Source organism: Equus quagga, chromosome 2 (assembly GCF_021613505.1).
Source record: "Equus quagga isolate Etosha38 chromosome 2, UCLA_HA_Equagga_1.0, whole genome shotgun sequence".
NCBI classification, from domain to species: domain Eukaryota; kingdom Metazoa; phylum Chordata; class Mammalia; order Perissodactyla; family Equidae; genus Equus; species Equus quagga.
In genome coordinates, this window is record NC_060268.1 from 8,428,812 (window position 1) to 8,446,595 (window position 17,784).

Sequence of the window (17,784 nt, forward strand, 5' to 3'; positions counted from 1 at the left end):
GTGGAAGGACCACACTCTTAGTGTAATGCTTTGTGGTTGCTGTCTTGAGACTCTTAATTTTTCAACAAGGAGCTCTGCATTTCCAGTTTGCACTGGGCCTCACAGATTATGTAGGGCTCACCAGTTGTATATGTTCTAGAGAAGAAGAATGACCAAAGAGAAAAGACTTTCGGATATTGGCAAACTTGTCGATGAACAGTGAGCGTCTAATCAGCTCTTTCACGCCTCGCTCTTAAATATGAACAGACAACTGAAAGTCAGCAGCCATTTGGGAAAGCTTATTACCTGGAAGGAAGAGGAGAAATGAAGCAAATATAAAAATGAAGCCAGAGAAAAAATAATACAGCGAAAAGAGGAAGACATCTTCATGCCAAGAGGCTATGATTAATACCTCCCAAAGCGCAAATAAAGATATATATTTCACAAATAAAACAAGAACATGATACTGTAAAAATGAATTTCAGCAAAAATAATGAACTCTTACAAATTAAAAATATTATAACTGAATTTACATCAGTAAAAGCATTGAAAATAAACTTGAGGAAATCAGTAAAAATAGAATTCAGTAAAAATAGAATGATGAAACAATGGAAAATAGGTGAGAAAGGTGAAAAAATTTAGAGGACTATTCCAGCAAATCCAACAGGCAACACATAGGATAATTAACAGGAAAGGAAGGAATGAGAGAGAACACTATTTCAAAGGTATAACACAAGCAAATTTTCTACAACTAAAACTCACAACTATAAACAGAAAGGCTTACTGAATACTGGAATAGAAAAAGAAAAAAAGATACATACAAAGTCAAGGATAAAGAGAAAATTCTAAAAACTCTCAGGGAGAAAAAAAATATTCAATATATTGAGATTTAGTAGAAGATTGATATCACACTTGGCAATAACAACACCAAAGACAAGATGGCAGAACAGAAATGCCTTCACAATTCTAAGAACAACCTAAAGTTGCATAAACTAACTGGAATAAGGAATAAAGATATTTATTCGAAATCTTTAATTTCTATGTGCCTTTTAATAAGAAGCATCAGGAGAATGTGATTCAACAAAATGAAGTCATTTTTGAAAAAGGAAGCCAGGATTCTGCATAAGTTGCATGCACCATGAAGGTGGCCCTGCCTCCCGTGGATATTTGCCTCACCTCCAACGCAGGAGAGGAGCAAAAGGAATACCCAAGATGAGCATTCTGGCCTAGAAAGCAAGCATTCCTTTTGGGAGAAAGAGAGCCAAGGGGTCCTGAGAGTACACCAAAGGAAAAAAGAATTTGAACTGATAAAATATTTGATGAATTTAAGCATTTTAAAACTATATTGCTAATATTTTAAAAATCCGTTGGAATACTTGGACAAGTAAAGTACAGTGTCTATAGAAAATTGAGCAAATGCAGAACAAGTCAACTGTTAAATCTAGGAAAATATAATGTAAAAGAAAAAAGTACGAGTATATGTTGTATGCTTATATAATATATATGCCATTTCGTTCAGTGGCGAATATCTACAAAATTATACCAATTTAAACCTTGACTATTGATTTAATCAAACATTGTGAGAATGAGAAAGGAAAAAAAAAAACGGAGAAGTCAAAGAAAGCTAACTATCCACTACTATAAAATAAAGTTAACAGATAAATATCTAGCACTAATAAATTGAGGAAATCGGTATATGCATAATTTGAAAGAGAGAGAAGTAATAGAAAAATGAAAATCACAAGAATCTCTAATGGAAAGGACTGGTATGTTATTGAATAATATTGCATCTCCAGACGTGTTTGTTTAAAACCTTTTTTTAATTATTTGAACTTCAAATTGTGTGCCAATTCAGCCAAATTTTAAGAGATCAATTTAGAAATGTCTTTGCATTAAATGGTGGGGTCTTCAGAGAGACTGCATTGGTCAAAGTCTATCAGAGAGCATAAGGAACCTGCAAACAAGTGAAGGAAAAGTCTAGGTAAGAACAAAGCAGTGAAAAAAACCGAATAGTCAGTGAATGCTCATGACCACGATATGTAACACGTTCACTGGAAATACAGGATTTACGTGAGGGTAGAATAACAACAATACTAAAGATAGCAACGAAAATTGTTTTCAAAGAGCAGCCGCTTCCGTTATTTTATTATTTAAAATTCAGTAAAAAATGTAGAGAAAAATGAGCTGATAGTGACAATAATTCAAATGAACAGAGCCAAAGACAGTCGACATCCTTCTGTTGCTTCAATTATCTGGATATGTCAAGCCAAAGGGCTTCTATAGGCTAAATTATTTGGATAATTTTGTTATATAAATATAAACTTATTTATCAGGAAACATACAGTCATGAACTCTCCTTTCCTACTTTAATGAAAAATAAAATGAATTTAGAAGAGATGAAAGCCCTATAATATTTTGCTAAATTATTCACCTTCTTTCTCATTTAAGTCCTAAATTATTAATCTCCTTCACAACTACAAAGGTCTTCAGCGCAATCTGCAGCCACTTCAACAATATTTTGTGGTGTCCCCCTCAAAAACGGTACAAAACCGCCTCACAGTTTCTGCATTTGGGAAGGTCTTTGCCACGTGGTTTCTGTCCTGTCTACAGGCTTCATTTGCATCCATTAAACTGAATGAGACATTTCATGTTTTTGAAACTGAACTTTAACCAAATAACTGGAGTGGAATGACATTCTTTCTTCTTTTCAGTTTCTCATTTCAGTCTCTGCCATGAAAACTCAGGTGGCCTGTGGTGCACTTTGCTGTGCTCCAATTGAGGGCATCACGCTGTTCGGCGACATGCAAATAAGATTCCCCTCAGGACTGTGTTTTCCTGCACTTGGTTCAAGAAAGATGACAATGAAAGTTTAACATAAAGCCTTGTCATTGAACTATCAGGAAAATTATATTTTTCTTCCTCACAATCGTCTGGATGTTTTGAAACCAGAAAAACATTTATTTAAAAGAAAATTATTACAAATTCCAGCTGCAAGGAGTCGGCCCAGTGGCTCAGTGGTTAAGTTTGCATGTTCCACTTCTGCAGCCAGGGGCTCACTGGTTAGGATCCCAGGTGCAGTCCTTTGTACCTCTTGGCAAGCCATGCTGTGGCAGGTGTCCCACATATAAAGTAGAGGAAGATGGACACAGATGTTAGCTCAAGACCAGTCTTCCTCAGCAAAAAAAAGGAGAATTGGCAACAGATGTTAGCTCAGGGCTAATCTTCCTCAAAAAAAAAAATTCCAGCCTCAAAATTGAAGAGGGAGAAAAATCCTAACTTCATTTGAAAATCAAGAAAAGTGAATTCAACTTCTTTGTTTTACAATTTATTGAAAACATATTCTTAGTTACTGACAGTCCTCCTCACTGATCACCCGCTACTGGAATCAACAAGACAGTTGAGTAGGAGCTTAAAGTCCCAGAGATAGAACTCACTTTCTATTTTCATAGCACCTGAAAACAATCTTTAATTTGTAGTTTTTATTTCAAAAGCTTTGGTCAAAGTGCAAGACAGGAAAAATTTGGAAAACAGAACACCTACCAAGAACTCCCTCTACTCACCATACCCCTGCCAACTAAATTCTCAAAGCTGAGGATGGGCAAGAACAGAAAGCACCAACAAACCTATCCATGCCTACATGCCCTAAAGGCCATTTAAGTCCCACAGAAGTCTCTGGACAATAATACCATGAAAAGTGGCGAGTGATGTCCAGCCAGATCTGCCTTGTACAGCTTCAGAACATTTCCTTGCACATCGAAGAATGGTAAAGACAAGAGGGAGAATAGTGGTCATGGAGGGGCTTCACAAATAGCAGAAGGGCCCACCATATGCAAAGTAGCATAGACCATACAACTGAAGACCAACATTAACAGTATAGGGTCTGGAAGTTAATTGTTCAAATTTATCAACATCTAGCAGGATCCTTAACATTGATATAAATAAGCACGGTTGGGGCCAGCCCGGTGGCGCAGCAGTTAAGTGTGCACATTCTGCTTTGGCAGCCTGGGGTCCCCCCGTTCAGATCCCGGGTTCGGACATGGCACCGCTTGGCAAGCCATGCTCTGGTAGGTGTCCCACATATAAAGTAGAGGAGGATGGGCACGGATGTTAGCTCAAGGCCAGTCTTCCTCAAAAAATAAATAAATAAATAAATAACCATCGTTATGTCAACATTCATAAGGCAAAGTCAACAATAAGAATAGAATATTATTTTTACCAGTTTACTTGTGATTGAAACAGATTTAAATGAGGGAAGTAAAATTCATGATCCTACGCATGGTATTAAATGATCAGCAGTGTTTAAAAATTACTATACAATTATTGTTTTATTTTTGAACGTAAACATACTTGGGAAGATAATTGAGGATATTACATGTCAGGAAACCCTCCCCATCACACACAAAAAGTGAACACATAACACATAGCAACAGCACATTCAGTGATTTATGTTTAAACCACAATAGTTACTACCAAGAAAAATACAAATTTAAAAAATACTGGAATAGAACAAACTAGACACACATATGCACACATAACTCCAAACTCTTTCTGAAAGGTATAAACATTGAGGATCCATGAAATAGATCATATTAAACAAGTTTTTTCTAAAAGATAATAAGATAGATTGCCTAAATTCAGCTAATCGGTTAATGTTAAATACCATTCTACACAAAACGAAGGAGCATTTAGTTTTTGAAAAAGCACGTACAACTGACTGTCTTTGGGGGCTGCAAGAGTCCTGATGCAATGCATTGGGGGAGAGCTAATGGACTCCTTTCTTTAACACTCCACTACTTCCTGGTGTGGTGCTGCTCTACTCTAACCCACGGCTGCTACAGCCGTGCCGTACTGGCAATGAATGCCACTACGTATTAACATGTGATCTCAGACAAATCATTTAATCTCTCTTGATCTTTTATAAAAGGGAATGCTGCAACACCCAGTTATACATAGACTTTTTGAGCACAGAATTAAATGTAAGCGGTGGAAACGTTACATACAGCCTATCATCAAGAAGGTGATGGAAAAAAATTTCATCGAGTTTAAACCGATTGTACCTTGCTGTGAAATTCAAAGGCAACATGAGAAGGTCAAATTTGCAAGTCAAACAATCGATTAGTAATAAGGAGGCAGTCAACAAGTGGTCGTCTTCACTATGACGTTTGTCATATTTTTAAAAGACATGATCACTACCTTCAATTAATGAGGAACAGAAAATGTTCACATTTGGAAAATTAATAGCCAATAAAAAGTATTTAAAAGCTACATATGCTATAGAAATTCATAGAAAAACTTTGTTTGATTTGGAATGATTAAAGCAGCCTCTAGGAAGGAGTGCTACTCTCAACTCCAGAGCATTTCATGTGTTCTGAATGTAGGTGCCATCAGTAACCATAGGTACCCAGGCCCAAATCCTGAATTTTACAAAGACTCTTCCACACAGATCCTTTATATCTAAATCTATAAAATTGGCAGCTACTGAGTGGTTTCTGTGTGTCTATATGTGACGTCGCTCAAAACTTTTTAATAAGTTTTTCCATTTTACGTTACTTCACAAGTGAAACCAAACAATACCAAAGCTGAGCGTGGGCAGACGGTGAGAGCGCAGAGAAGCGACGCAGCAGAGAAAGCAGCTCTTGAGTTAATCAACTTCTGTCAGGAGATGTGAAAATATTTCATTTACTTCCCGCTGTGAGTTTATCCTTTGAGGCTATTGACTCTAGAGTGTGACATTTGGCTAAGATTTATCTTCAATTTGCTTTTTGTCTGCCTTCAAAAAGTAGTTATTCTTTTCCATGTGAGAGACGATTATTTTGGGAGTGATATCATATTTTAAAATATTGACTGCTATTAATACTTCTTTTTCTTAATATTTAATACTGTTAATATTCACCAAACTTCAATGTGTGACAAATTATTATTCACTGAAAGGAAAAATAAAGTTCTATCTTTGTACAAAATCTTACTCTATTGAGCTCTCCAGATCAATACAAAAATATATTAGGTAGAAACGCTACTGTTATATTTTATGTAAGCATTTTCAGGAGCTGGCATATTATTAAATCTCACTTCAGGAACATAATCAAAATGAAACCCTTTTCTATCAACTTCCATGTAAAAGGAGTCTATGAATATAAAAGAAAATTTTGATCTACCCTTAGAAATCAGCAGTGACAGAGACACATTCTTCAGGATTGGAAAACTTTGTATGGAGTCAGGAGAGAGAAGGAAGACGGGGTGAGAAGCACGTCCACAGCTCTCCATTTCCCTGTTCCTTCCCGTGCAGGAGAGCCCTCCTGATGGCAGACCTGAGCAGTCTTCATCTCTAGAGAAGACCTCTCTACTAAAAATTACAGGAAAAGTCAAATTCTACAAAAAGTCCTGCTTTTATGTAAAGACCTGTCTCTGTTCGCTCTCAATGTCCTGTAGCTATTGACTGGATAGAAAGCTTGTCCCGGAGCATTCTTCAAAAAGAGGGCCTTCCCAGCCAACTAAACTTCCTAGTCATGTTACACCTCTGTCCAGAGAAACCTAATCTGAACAGCTACCCTAGGAGAGCTTATAAACCCTGGTTCTGGGTGTGTTAGAATTGCTGGTTGAGCTTCTACTGACTGTATGACATAATCACTACTTGCCATTCCTCTATGTTTTTATCCATAAGACTAGCACAAGGATAAAATGAACCCAATAAGGTTATTATGAGAATTGAGAAAGTGCATGTAAAGTACTTGAATGTAGGATACTTCACATAGTAAATACTCAATATTAACTATTATTCTAATATTGTTACTAATTTGTTATAATCTTGTCATCTCCATAGTTGTGCATTGTAAAACTCGTTTCAGAATTTTTGCAGGACTGTATACATGGTCACCGGCATAAAAAATATCACTATCCCTCTGTCTCAGACTTCGATGAAATTTGGTTACAATCTCTCCCTCACTTGTTCTTATTACAGAAAATTTGTTTAATGGAGTCTTTCTATGAAGAAAGACTTTTTCTCCTGTAAATTTGGGAGATTGATTTCACGATATTCTACCTTGGCCTCATGAGTACGAATTTGAGCCTGTCATTAAAGGATCACAGAAGACTGTAGAGGTAAATCTGCAAACCACATGCCTAGAAACAGAGAAAAGGAAACCAAGGAGACCAACTTCAAAAATTGTTAGAAATGAGGAAAGAAGGATAATTTTATGTTCTAAGTGAAGATTTTTTATTAAAAGATAAAATATGACTGAAATATGGCAATTCCTGAAAAGGAACATTGAATACCTCATCAAATATGTATAGCTACGTAAATTTGCCGCTTAAAATTCCACCAAATCTTAATTATTTTTGTAATGCTAAGTAACATTAAAAAGTGGTATCATAAAAACATATAAAATAGCGTACTTATGTAAATGAAAGATGGAGAAGGCTATATAATTATATCATGTTTTACTACTGTTATAGAATAATATATATGTGTGTTATATATATACACACACACACAAACTCATAAATATTAAAATAATTGCAGTCTTTCCAATTTCGTCAATACTCCCATATGACAAACTGAAATTGAACACTGAAATTAGTGCACCACATAAACTTCAGTGTGTGGTTCATCGTGTGCGTTCTTGTGTCATATGCCTGTATTCCTCTGGGGAAACTTCTCGTGCTCTAGCTTTATGAAGTGAGCAAATACTGGTGATTAACAGGGGAGAATCTGGGAACAACTTTTTAAGTTCTAATAGCATGACTTTAGATAAATCACTTCTATTCTCTGATCCTTATTTGTAAAGTAAGGAGTTAATAATACCTTTCTCTTTAAGTGAGATAATAAAGTGCATGGTAGACTGCTTAACACACAATAGGTATTCAAAACTGTCATTGTCATCGCCATCGTCATCACCAGAAGGTCTCTGAAGGTGGAGATGGTGTTTCTTTAAACGCCTATGGTTCACTGAATGAGCTTCACTAGGTAGAATAAAATGAAGAGCTCTCCAGTTAGCTGCTTATTAAATATTGGTGTTTTATTCTGCTTCAATTCCTACGGATTTTGTTCGTTTTGAGCTCCATATTTGTGTTGTGGTGATTTAGCATGGAGCTAGGTTAGGAGTTTTTAGCATGTTAATGACATAATTTTATTGAAAACCTTGTTATCAAAGTAACTAGTTTGGGAGATTTCTCCTACACTTAGAATATGTTAGCTACAGAGACATTAATTATATTCTAAGTCTTCAGTTAGTGTATTAGTTTTTCAGGGCAACCCTAACAGAGTAACACAAAAGTGGCTTACTCAACAGAAATTTATTTTGTCACAGTTCTGGAGGCTGGAAGTCTGAGATCAAGGTGTGAGCAGGTCAGTTTTTTCTGAGGCCTCTCTCCCTGCATTGTAGATGTCCATTTTCTCCCTGTGTCCTCACATAATCTTCCTTCTGTCACTGTCTGTCTGAATTTACTCTTTTTATAAGGACATTGGCTATATTGCATTAGGGCCTACCTTAATGACTTCCTTTTAACCTTAATTATCTCTTTAAAGACATTATCTCCAAATATAGTAACTTGTGGTACTGGGTTTAGAACTTCAACAAATAAATTTGGAGGATTTAATTAATGTAAGCCAGCCTCAAGAGGAAGGCAAATGATGCATTTATTTTAAAAATCATTTCACACAAGCAATAGGAATTTTGGTGTAGTATTAGTATTATGTCTCTTGAATACTATAGGCCTTATAGTATTTAAAAATCTATGATGAAAAGTAATTTTTTGTATTGAGAAATCGATCTTTTTTTAAAAAAAGAATGTTAAAGAATTGCAGAATTGTAGAATTGCCAAAAAGCAACATTTTTAAAGGTTTTTTTCTTTTTATAAACCTCATTCCATGGATAATGGTGCTGAGACATATTCATTCAAAGAGCGTGCACTGCGTGCGACCTAGGAAAGGCCGCCTCACGTCCAGGCATCTGTGGATTGGTTACCGCTTCTGCTTGTAGCCTATAGTCTCCCTCCTCACCAGTTCTAGCCATCCGAAACCTTTCTTCTTAGGCTACATGCTACTCTTCATTTAAGATTCAGTTTGACACCACCATCTGCAGGAAACCTGACACGTTGTATGAGGTAAACATAATGAATCAATAAGATTAATGGGTAAACAAAGAAAAAATAAAGTTAACCATACAGAGAGGAATGTATGCTTCATTATTTGATATAAAATTGAATAAGGTGTGTTCTCTGTCATCAAAATATAGCTTGATTTTTTAAATTGTTTAAGTAACATTAACTTCATTCTACAACAATTTACTTACCACAGCAGTGTTCATTTAAAGTATAAGTGCTAAATATTCCTCAATAATTTAATTTTTCAGCTACAAATTAACCATTTTATATAAAATAATGCCAATTTAAAATATATTAAATTCATGTATTTTGAAATTGTCAATCAAGTTTCAGATTACTATGACATATTAATCAAAGGGAAATATAAGTTATTTTACACACAATCATTCAAAATTCCATTTATTCAACAAATAGTTGTTATCACCTAGTATTTATTATGTGCTATACACCATGCTGGAAGTTGGGAAATATTTTTTCTTTATAGTAAAAATAAAGGAGAACAAAAGCAAATAATATTAGTTCAAAATAAAATAGCAACATAATATGTGGCATGCTTTTTACTTATTAGAATTGTATCAAAAGCTTGTTATTCAATCGACCTCTTCTTAATTTTTCTTCAAGTGATTTTAAGAAACTTTGACATCAAAAGACTTAGCGTGATGGATTACACCAGCAAGAAAAGATTGCTTTCTGTGATGGTCTATTGCTGGGCCATTAAAATTTCTGGGCCATTAAAAGGTTTTATTGTGATATTGACCATTTACCAAAGAAAGATGAGGCACAATTTAAAGGTTAAATAAGAACAGCTCCAGTAATTATAGTAATTATAAGAATAACATCAATGTCAATATTTACTTAGTGCAAAGAATGAGCAGGTGAAAATACATGAGTTATCTCATTTAATCTACACAATAACCTATCTTCTTATTTCATGTTTAGAAACTATTTAATTAATTGATTTGACATATGCACACACACGTATATGGATGCAGGAAAACTACGTTCGTTTCCTCTCCCTGTGTGCCATATCACAACCATTTCCTTCCTTATATACACTTTTCTCATAAAAAACCAAAATAACATTTTTAAACAACTTAAATATCACATTTCTAAATAAGTTATCTCTGGCTCACACTTAGACATTAATAACTTGGGGTGCATAGAGGAATCAAGTGGCATTCTATCAAGTCAGCCATCTTGCTGAAAGTATTGAACTTTTAGAATTTTGTTGGTACATGATGACAACTTAGGGAGAAGGTCATCATAGGAAAAACATCTCTAAATGGCACTTCCACTGCTAACAGCATAACCTGGGAAGAATAACAACAGAGTGACTTTATTCTTGCAGGATGATTACAAAAATACACCAGGTTATCGGAAATATAGGTTATAGGAAAACACTATAGTTTGTGTAGTTACCGTTATTTACACCTTTTAAAAGAATAATCATTTAAGCATTAAATCAAGTTAAAACATCAATTTCATTTAGGAGAGAATGGAAGAAGAGGCAAGTGTTTGTGGAAGGTGTGCTATGATTTTTCTCAAAAACTTTGAAATAAACTCCAAGCTTCTTTTACCTTATGTTAATCAGTATAGACGTGCTCGTGAATGCTTCTTGTTCACTCCTGCAGTTTGTTCATTCAACAAACATTGGGCGCCGAATTTTGCCAGATCCATGGCAAGAGATATATACTTTAGTGAGCAAGACAGAACTGTCCCTATTCAAAAAGCCTATCGTCTGCTAAGAACAGATAGGCATTAATCAAATATCAAAATAAACATAAAATCACAAGTATGCTAAGTGCTATTAATGAGAAGTACATGGCACTATGAGAGTATAAAATAGGAGACTGTCAACTGGTCTGGATAGCTAGCGAAGGCTTCCCTAAGGAAGTGGTTTTTTAATTGAGATTTGCAGATTCTACTTTCCTGGCAGAAAGAAAGGTTAAATTTTTCTCGAAAGAAGAAATGGAATATGAAAAGACCTATGACTCCAGGGACTTGATGAAGGAACACAAAGGAGGTCACTGTGTCTTAAGCAGAGCAAAGAAAAATCACCTTGAAGGACTTGAGGTAGATGAAGATAGACCCGTTAGGAAATAAGCGGCTAGGTGGTGGGAAGGAATTCCAAGAGAAAGGGACAGAATCAAGACAATTTAGGAGGTAAAATTGATATGGTGATGGAGTTTGGATACGCAATGAGTGTGACTGAAATGTCAGAGGTGACTCCTAGGTTTTCTGGCCACTGAACACAGGGAAGTTTTATGGTTTGTAAGAGGAACATTTCATTATGATGGAAAGGCAGAGAAATCCTAAATGTGTGCACAACTAATAACAGAGCTTCAAAACATATAAAGCCAAAATTTAACTAAAAGGAGAAATAGAGAAATCTACAGTGCAGTGAAAAGTGGAGAATCTAACACTGCTTTTTCAATAATTGAAGAAGTAGGCAAAAACCCAGTAAAGATGTACAATTTAGTGACAGATAATCTCTGAAGATAAAGAATATTTTTGGTGTAGTGATGTTGGCAGCAGTCGACAGATGGCTTCTTTAAATAATTTAGTGACACTCTGATCCTCTAAGAGATCTCCACTTGTTTTCATTTTCTGTGTTCTAATCTTCTGCTATTTTGTTACATTTAGGATAGAAGCCAATTCTGAAAATTCCTAGAATTACAAGATAATACTATTTATTCCAGGAGACTGGGACACAAAAATGTTAACCAGCAAATCAGCCTTAAAATCAGACTCAAAGAAATCATCCAAGAAGGTGAAAAAGTACGACCTTACCAGTCAGTATAACTCGATGGAGATCTCTTCAGCGAGCTAATATTTTCAAAAGAATTTGAACAAAACATGGATTAAAAGATTTTTCATGTGATGATGTTTCAACTAAGCAACTGAAAAATACCATTAGCAACACAGAAAGATGGAGCAAGAGCAACTCCCTGGCCCACAGAATAACAATTTAGCTATAATTACTAACGTTAGTACACGTAAAGGAGAAAAAAAAGACACTGTGAAAAAGAACAATAATCCTTAACAAGACACAGAAAATCTGGTGGTCAATGAAGTAGAACAGGCAAATTACGTCAAGGACTGGGTAGACAAGAGACATTGATTGAGGGAACCAAAAGCGTCTGGTCAGGCATTCTCTGGAAAGGCAGAAAGGATTAATGAGGCTGCACCATGACTTGGGGAAAATATCCTCCAATACTATCAGTTCATCTCTTTTTGATCCAAATCAATGCTCATACTCTGCTTACCACTCAGCTTCCCCTAGTATCATCATGCTAGGAAAGCAGACGCCGTGCGTGCTGAACAAAATGTTCTCACATAAATTATGCTAACAGTGATCTTTCCTTGTGTGACTGCTCACATATGAGTATCCCAGTTAACTTTATGGACCTATCCAAATGAGTATTAGACCGTGAACCTTAAAAGATTCAACAAGAGTTCCTAACCCAAGAGATATCTTAGCAGCCAGGCTTTCTTGATGACACCCTGATGAGTCCCTTAAAATGTCAACAGGCAAATATCTAAGGACTAATATAAATGAATAGCACAGATCGCTCAAGATACACTCAGGAATAAAAATATACAAATCACCAAAATTAACCTAGATTTTCAAAGAGATGAAATGGGGTGTGTGTGGGGAAGGAGCAAAAGAAAAACGCAATCCCTATTTTCATGTTGTCTTCCCTGAGCAAGTTAGTCTTCAGATTGAAATGTGTAGGAAAAATACCAATAAAAGGAAATGAAAGAGAATGTCACGGTTTTTATAAACAAGTTCAACTTTTATTTGCTCAATGAATTATATCTCAGGGTACTGAGAAATCTCTCCAATAATATCTCTGAAATGATACTAGAAATTTTTTGAAAAATCGTGCAAAACATGAAAAGAAGCAAGACATGTAAATGAAACTTCACTTGAAATAGTGAGATGCTAAGAAATTCACTACAGTGAGTATGGAAATAAGTTGGGGAAAGAAATTCGTTAAAGGGAGGGCTTGTGAATGTAAGAATTAGTGAATATCGAAAACTATAATGAAATTTCTAAATTAAGTGTAAAAAATGTGTTTTTTTCTTGCACACTCTTACTAGACTTGAATATTAGGAAAATATCGTGTCTTATTGTACAAAGATATCACCAAGCAACAAATTCTATTTTGACAACTCACACCCCTTTGTTAACATTCTAAGCCCACTATACAACTGTCTGATTATAATTTAAATTGATGAGTAGACTGCTATATTGAAAGAGTATGTGTGGATCATAATTTTCAACTGTTTGTGCATTTTATGTATAATTCTCATTATCAATTGTTATGTAATTAGTGTTGGGAATGCCTGGTTAAGAAAAGCCAATTCTTGGGAAGTAGACCTAATCTCACGTATGTTCAGAAACGAAAAGAAATCTGAGCCTACAGTGCTGATTACTAAAGTTAAAATCAAGATGAACTCCCCAAGATAAATACTCTTTATGTAGTCTATGGGCAGTAACCCATCTGACTTTCCTTGTCTGCCTGTTGAAGAGTAACTTCTGTTGGACAGCATTGATAATTTACAGCCTTATGAGACTGTTGGCTAGTCATCTTTAAACTGAGGTCTTTAAAATAAAAATAAGATGAGCCTACTTCTTGGATAGGTGGACAAAAAATATAGGAATGGATCCAATTCTTCCATTTCCATATCCTTGATTTGAAGCCCATTGCTCTGGGCTTTTTTTGCTGTCAGATGGATAGGGCTTACTGCTTCTTTGTTACGATACCACTACTTATTGCCTCTCTCCTATCCCACGGAGAGCTGGCAGATTAGAGCCAGAGCTCAAGTCTCCACCCATTTAAGAATGGCTTCAGGCAAATAGCAGCAGTTTAAAGATTGCCAGGACTCAGAAATTTATAGTGACTCTCCAAACTTCTCTCCATCACATCATCAGAACTGATTTCTAAGTGGTCCCTCTTCACCAAGACAGTGACTTCGGCAGTGTGTGTGCGTGTGTGTGTCAGTGAGTCAGAAAGAGATCAGAGTGAGGCATAGAGGTCTGGAGCTGGTTCAGAAGAGAAGAGTTTTTCTGAATTGGCTTACTTCCTCCCAAGTACAAGATTACAAGATAGAAGTCTCGATACTATTAGCTCAAATACTTGATCTATTACTTAAGCTCAATATTAGTAGTTTTAGTCTCTATTTATATAAATGGAAGAAACATCCAAGACAAAGTACTTTACCATTTCCCCAAATCCCGATATTAAATAAGCACAAGAAATTTTTTAAGTCCTTACATTTCTAATTTCAATTGATATTTGTGCAGTTAGGTAAATTTGACTGTTTAACTGACCATTCTCAAATCCTGATATGGCATCACTGCTCATTTTGATGATGGTGGAAAATCACAGAGACTTATCTTCTATTTCATTAATGACTTGCATTAAAATATTCAGGGCAAGCTTCTGAAAATGTCTGAGTTATATGAATTTGGGAGGCATGATAACAGAATCGTGCTCCAAAATCTTGACAGGCTCAAATGATGGGCCAAATTTAACAAGACAGATTTAATCAAAATAATTATAAGTTTACACAAGGGATATCTTATGTCCAAAAACCTAATTGCACAAAAATGAATGGAAAAAAATGTGGCTTAGCAGCAAAACGTATGGTAGAAAATTATAAAACAGCATAAGAGTTTCAATTGATATTCACTCAATATTAATTGACAATGTTATGAGGTAGACATAAAAGAAAATTTCATCTTTTACTTTATTGATTAAAAATAAATATCTATAATTTGATACCTATTATGGTCAAACCATACCTAGTTTGATTTCATTAGTTATACAACCTGCCTTTTTAAAAAACATTTAAGACAAAAGGAAACCCATTCGGACAAGTATGATTATAAGCTTATAAGGTTTGAAAATGTTATAAAAAAGTTGAAAATCTCTAGATCTTTATCTCAAATCAAAGGATTTATATGGATAAGGTACTAATAACGTACAACCTTAAAAGAGACTAGTGAGTAAAAGCTGCAAAGAGACAGATTTTAACTTCTTACAAAGTAAAAAGGTGGTGAGTAAAGGCTTTTAGAATGCCTACTACGTGCCAGGCGCTATGTAATTGAGTCTCAGAATAGTTGTTACTTTGTTTATTTGACACAGAGAGTGAGTGCTTGATTTAGCTTTCAAACCCAGATTTGACCATATCTGAAGTCTTAGATAATTCCAATTAACCTTTTTCTTGTTATAGAAAGTTTTTCTGCCGCTCAGATGGGCCCACAGGTTAAATGAGCCAGCTGAGAAGATAATGTGTTTGCAAACAATGGAAATGTTCAATCATGGGGTAGAAAACCATTTGCTATTTAATGAATTCCACTAAAAATACCTTCCTCTGAATTTATCATCTTTACAAACACAGTGCTTCCTTTAGGAAGTGTGCTCAAAGCATCTCCACAAAGTCGTGGTTCTTTGAAGATTTTGTGACTGTGTCATAACTAAATAAAAAGCTCCATTCAACCAGAGCAGGTATCCAGAGTCAAACCCAGCACTAATGTTGATTGACTACTACCTGGAAACAGAAACTACGAAAACACAGACAATTTAAGCTCACAGACTTCAGGACCTCGGGCAGAGAAACTCTGTAGTCCATATTATACATATGTACGTATATACATAGACATGCATACATGTATATGTGTGTTTTCACTAGAATTCCTTGATGGTTCCTAATTTTAAAGATTTTATTTTTTTCCTTTTTCTCCCCAAAGCCCCCCGGTACATAGTTGTATATTCTTTGTTGTGGGTCCTTCCAGCTGTGGCACGAGGGATGCCGCCTCAGCGTGGTTTGATGAGCAGTGCCATGTCCGTGCCCAGGATTCGAACCAACGAAACACTGGGCCGCCTGCAGCGGAGCGCGCGAACTTAACCACTCGGCCACGGGGCCAGCCCCCTTAATTTTAGTTATTAATAATTACAATGCTTACAGATTATTGAGTATATGCCAGGTACTATAATTCTGCTTGTACTAACATATTTAATCCTCACAACAATCCCATGAGGAAAGTTTTACAGATGAAGTAACTGAGGCATAGAGACATTAAATTACTTGCTGAAAGCCACAAAGAGAGAGTGCCCAAACAGGGTTTGGATTTGAACCAAGTAGTCTCACTGTTGAGTCCATGCTCTTGACCACTAAGGATACTGCTTCTCATAATTATCTACCACAGTAATGAAAATCACAAACAACTTAAATATAAATGTCTTAATTTTTGAATTTTAGCTTTCATTGGGTTGGCATGTAAAAAGCTGAAATATTTAATACATATAACCTTTTAAATAATATCATTTATCTTGCGTAAGTGCCAAGTATTTTGTTTTATATTTTCAGGTAAGCTTATCTCCTAATGCTTTATTTACTTAGCCATATGATATGGAGTCCTCACGTGTATAAGGGGTATAATTTCTGCTAATCTATCTTACAAAAATCTGGTGAGATAAGCAATGCTTAACTAAAATACACTAGTCTTTACAATAGGTTAGGCACTGCCATATATGCTAGAGAATTATCAATAAGAATATTACAGGGTTTCTGCATACAAGAAACATACTGTCTATTTGAGTAGACAAAACTTGAAAAACCATATTGCAAATCAATGTTATATATGCTACAATTATATTAAATCGAGCAAAAGAACACAGTGTTTCGAGGAGGGCATGTGAGGCACTTTGCACTGGGAAATTGTCCAGCGAAATCTCAGAGTGTGTCCATTGCATAAGGTTTTGAAAAATGGATATGAGTTTAGCAACCAACAGAGACTTCATGCACAGTAGGAGGAAGAAACTGTGTTTACAAAACGTGAAGAATTGAAACAGCTTGAGTCAGCAATGGAAACTATACATAGATCAGTTCAGCTCAGGAAATAGAAAAGGAGCGTTGATAGTGTGGGGCATGAACCTGCAGAGACTTGAAGAAGCTAGGCCACATGTAAAGAGGCACCAGGACTCTGTCCTATAGCCAAGGAAGAGCCATACAGTGGCCAAGATATGAGAAAGATATGTGGATCCCTCTAGTGGCAGTAGAGAGTATAAACTGAAGCGGGTGGGGACAGGGAAGAGCTGGTGAGAACAGTTAGGAGGCTGTGCTGCTGTAGTCTGTGTGAGGGATTTTGAGTGCCCCAATTTAAATAGCTGTAGGAAAGATGGAGAGAATTTAAGGAGGTCTGGAAGACCCAGCGTGGGTAATTAGGGAGATGGTAGTCCCACAAAGCATTTTATGAAGCAGCATAACCTTGAGAAAGTCCAGGAGGCCTGGTGGTCTTGTGGTTAAGATTTGGCGCTCTAAGCACCATGGCCTGTTTGTTTCTCAGTCAGGGAATCACACCACCTGTCTGTGGGTTGTCATCCTGTGGCAGCTGTGTGTTGCTGTGATGCTGAAAGCTATGGACCAGTGTTTCAAATACCAGCAGGGTCACCCATGGTGGACAGATTTCAGCAGAGCTTCCAGACTAAGACAGCAAGGAAGAAGGACCGGACCACCCACTTCCAAAAAAATCGACCATGAAAACTCTGAATAGCAAGGGGGCATTGTCTAATATAGCACGGAAAGATGAGAGGATGGCACACAAAGACCAGGCAGGGTTCCGCTCTGCTGTCCACAGGATCGCTAGGAGCAAAATCAATTCAACAGCACTCACAAAAGTACCACAAAATA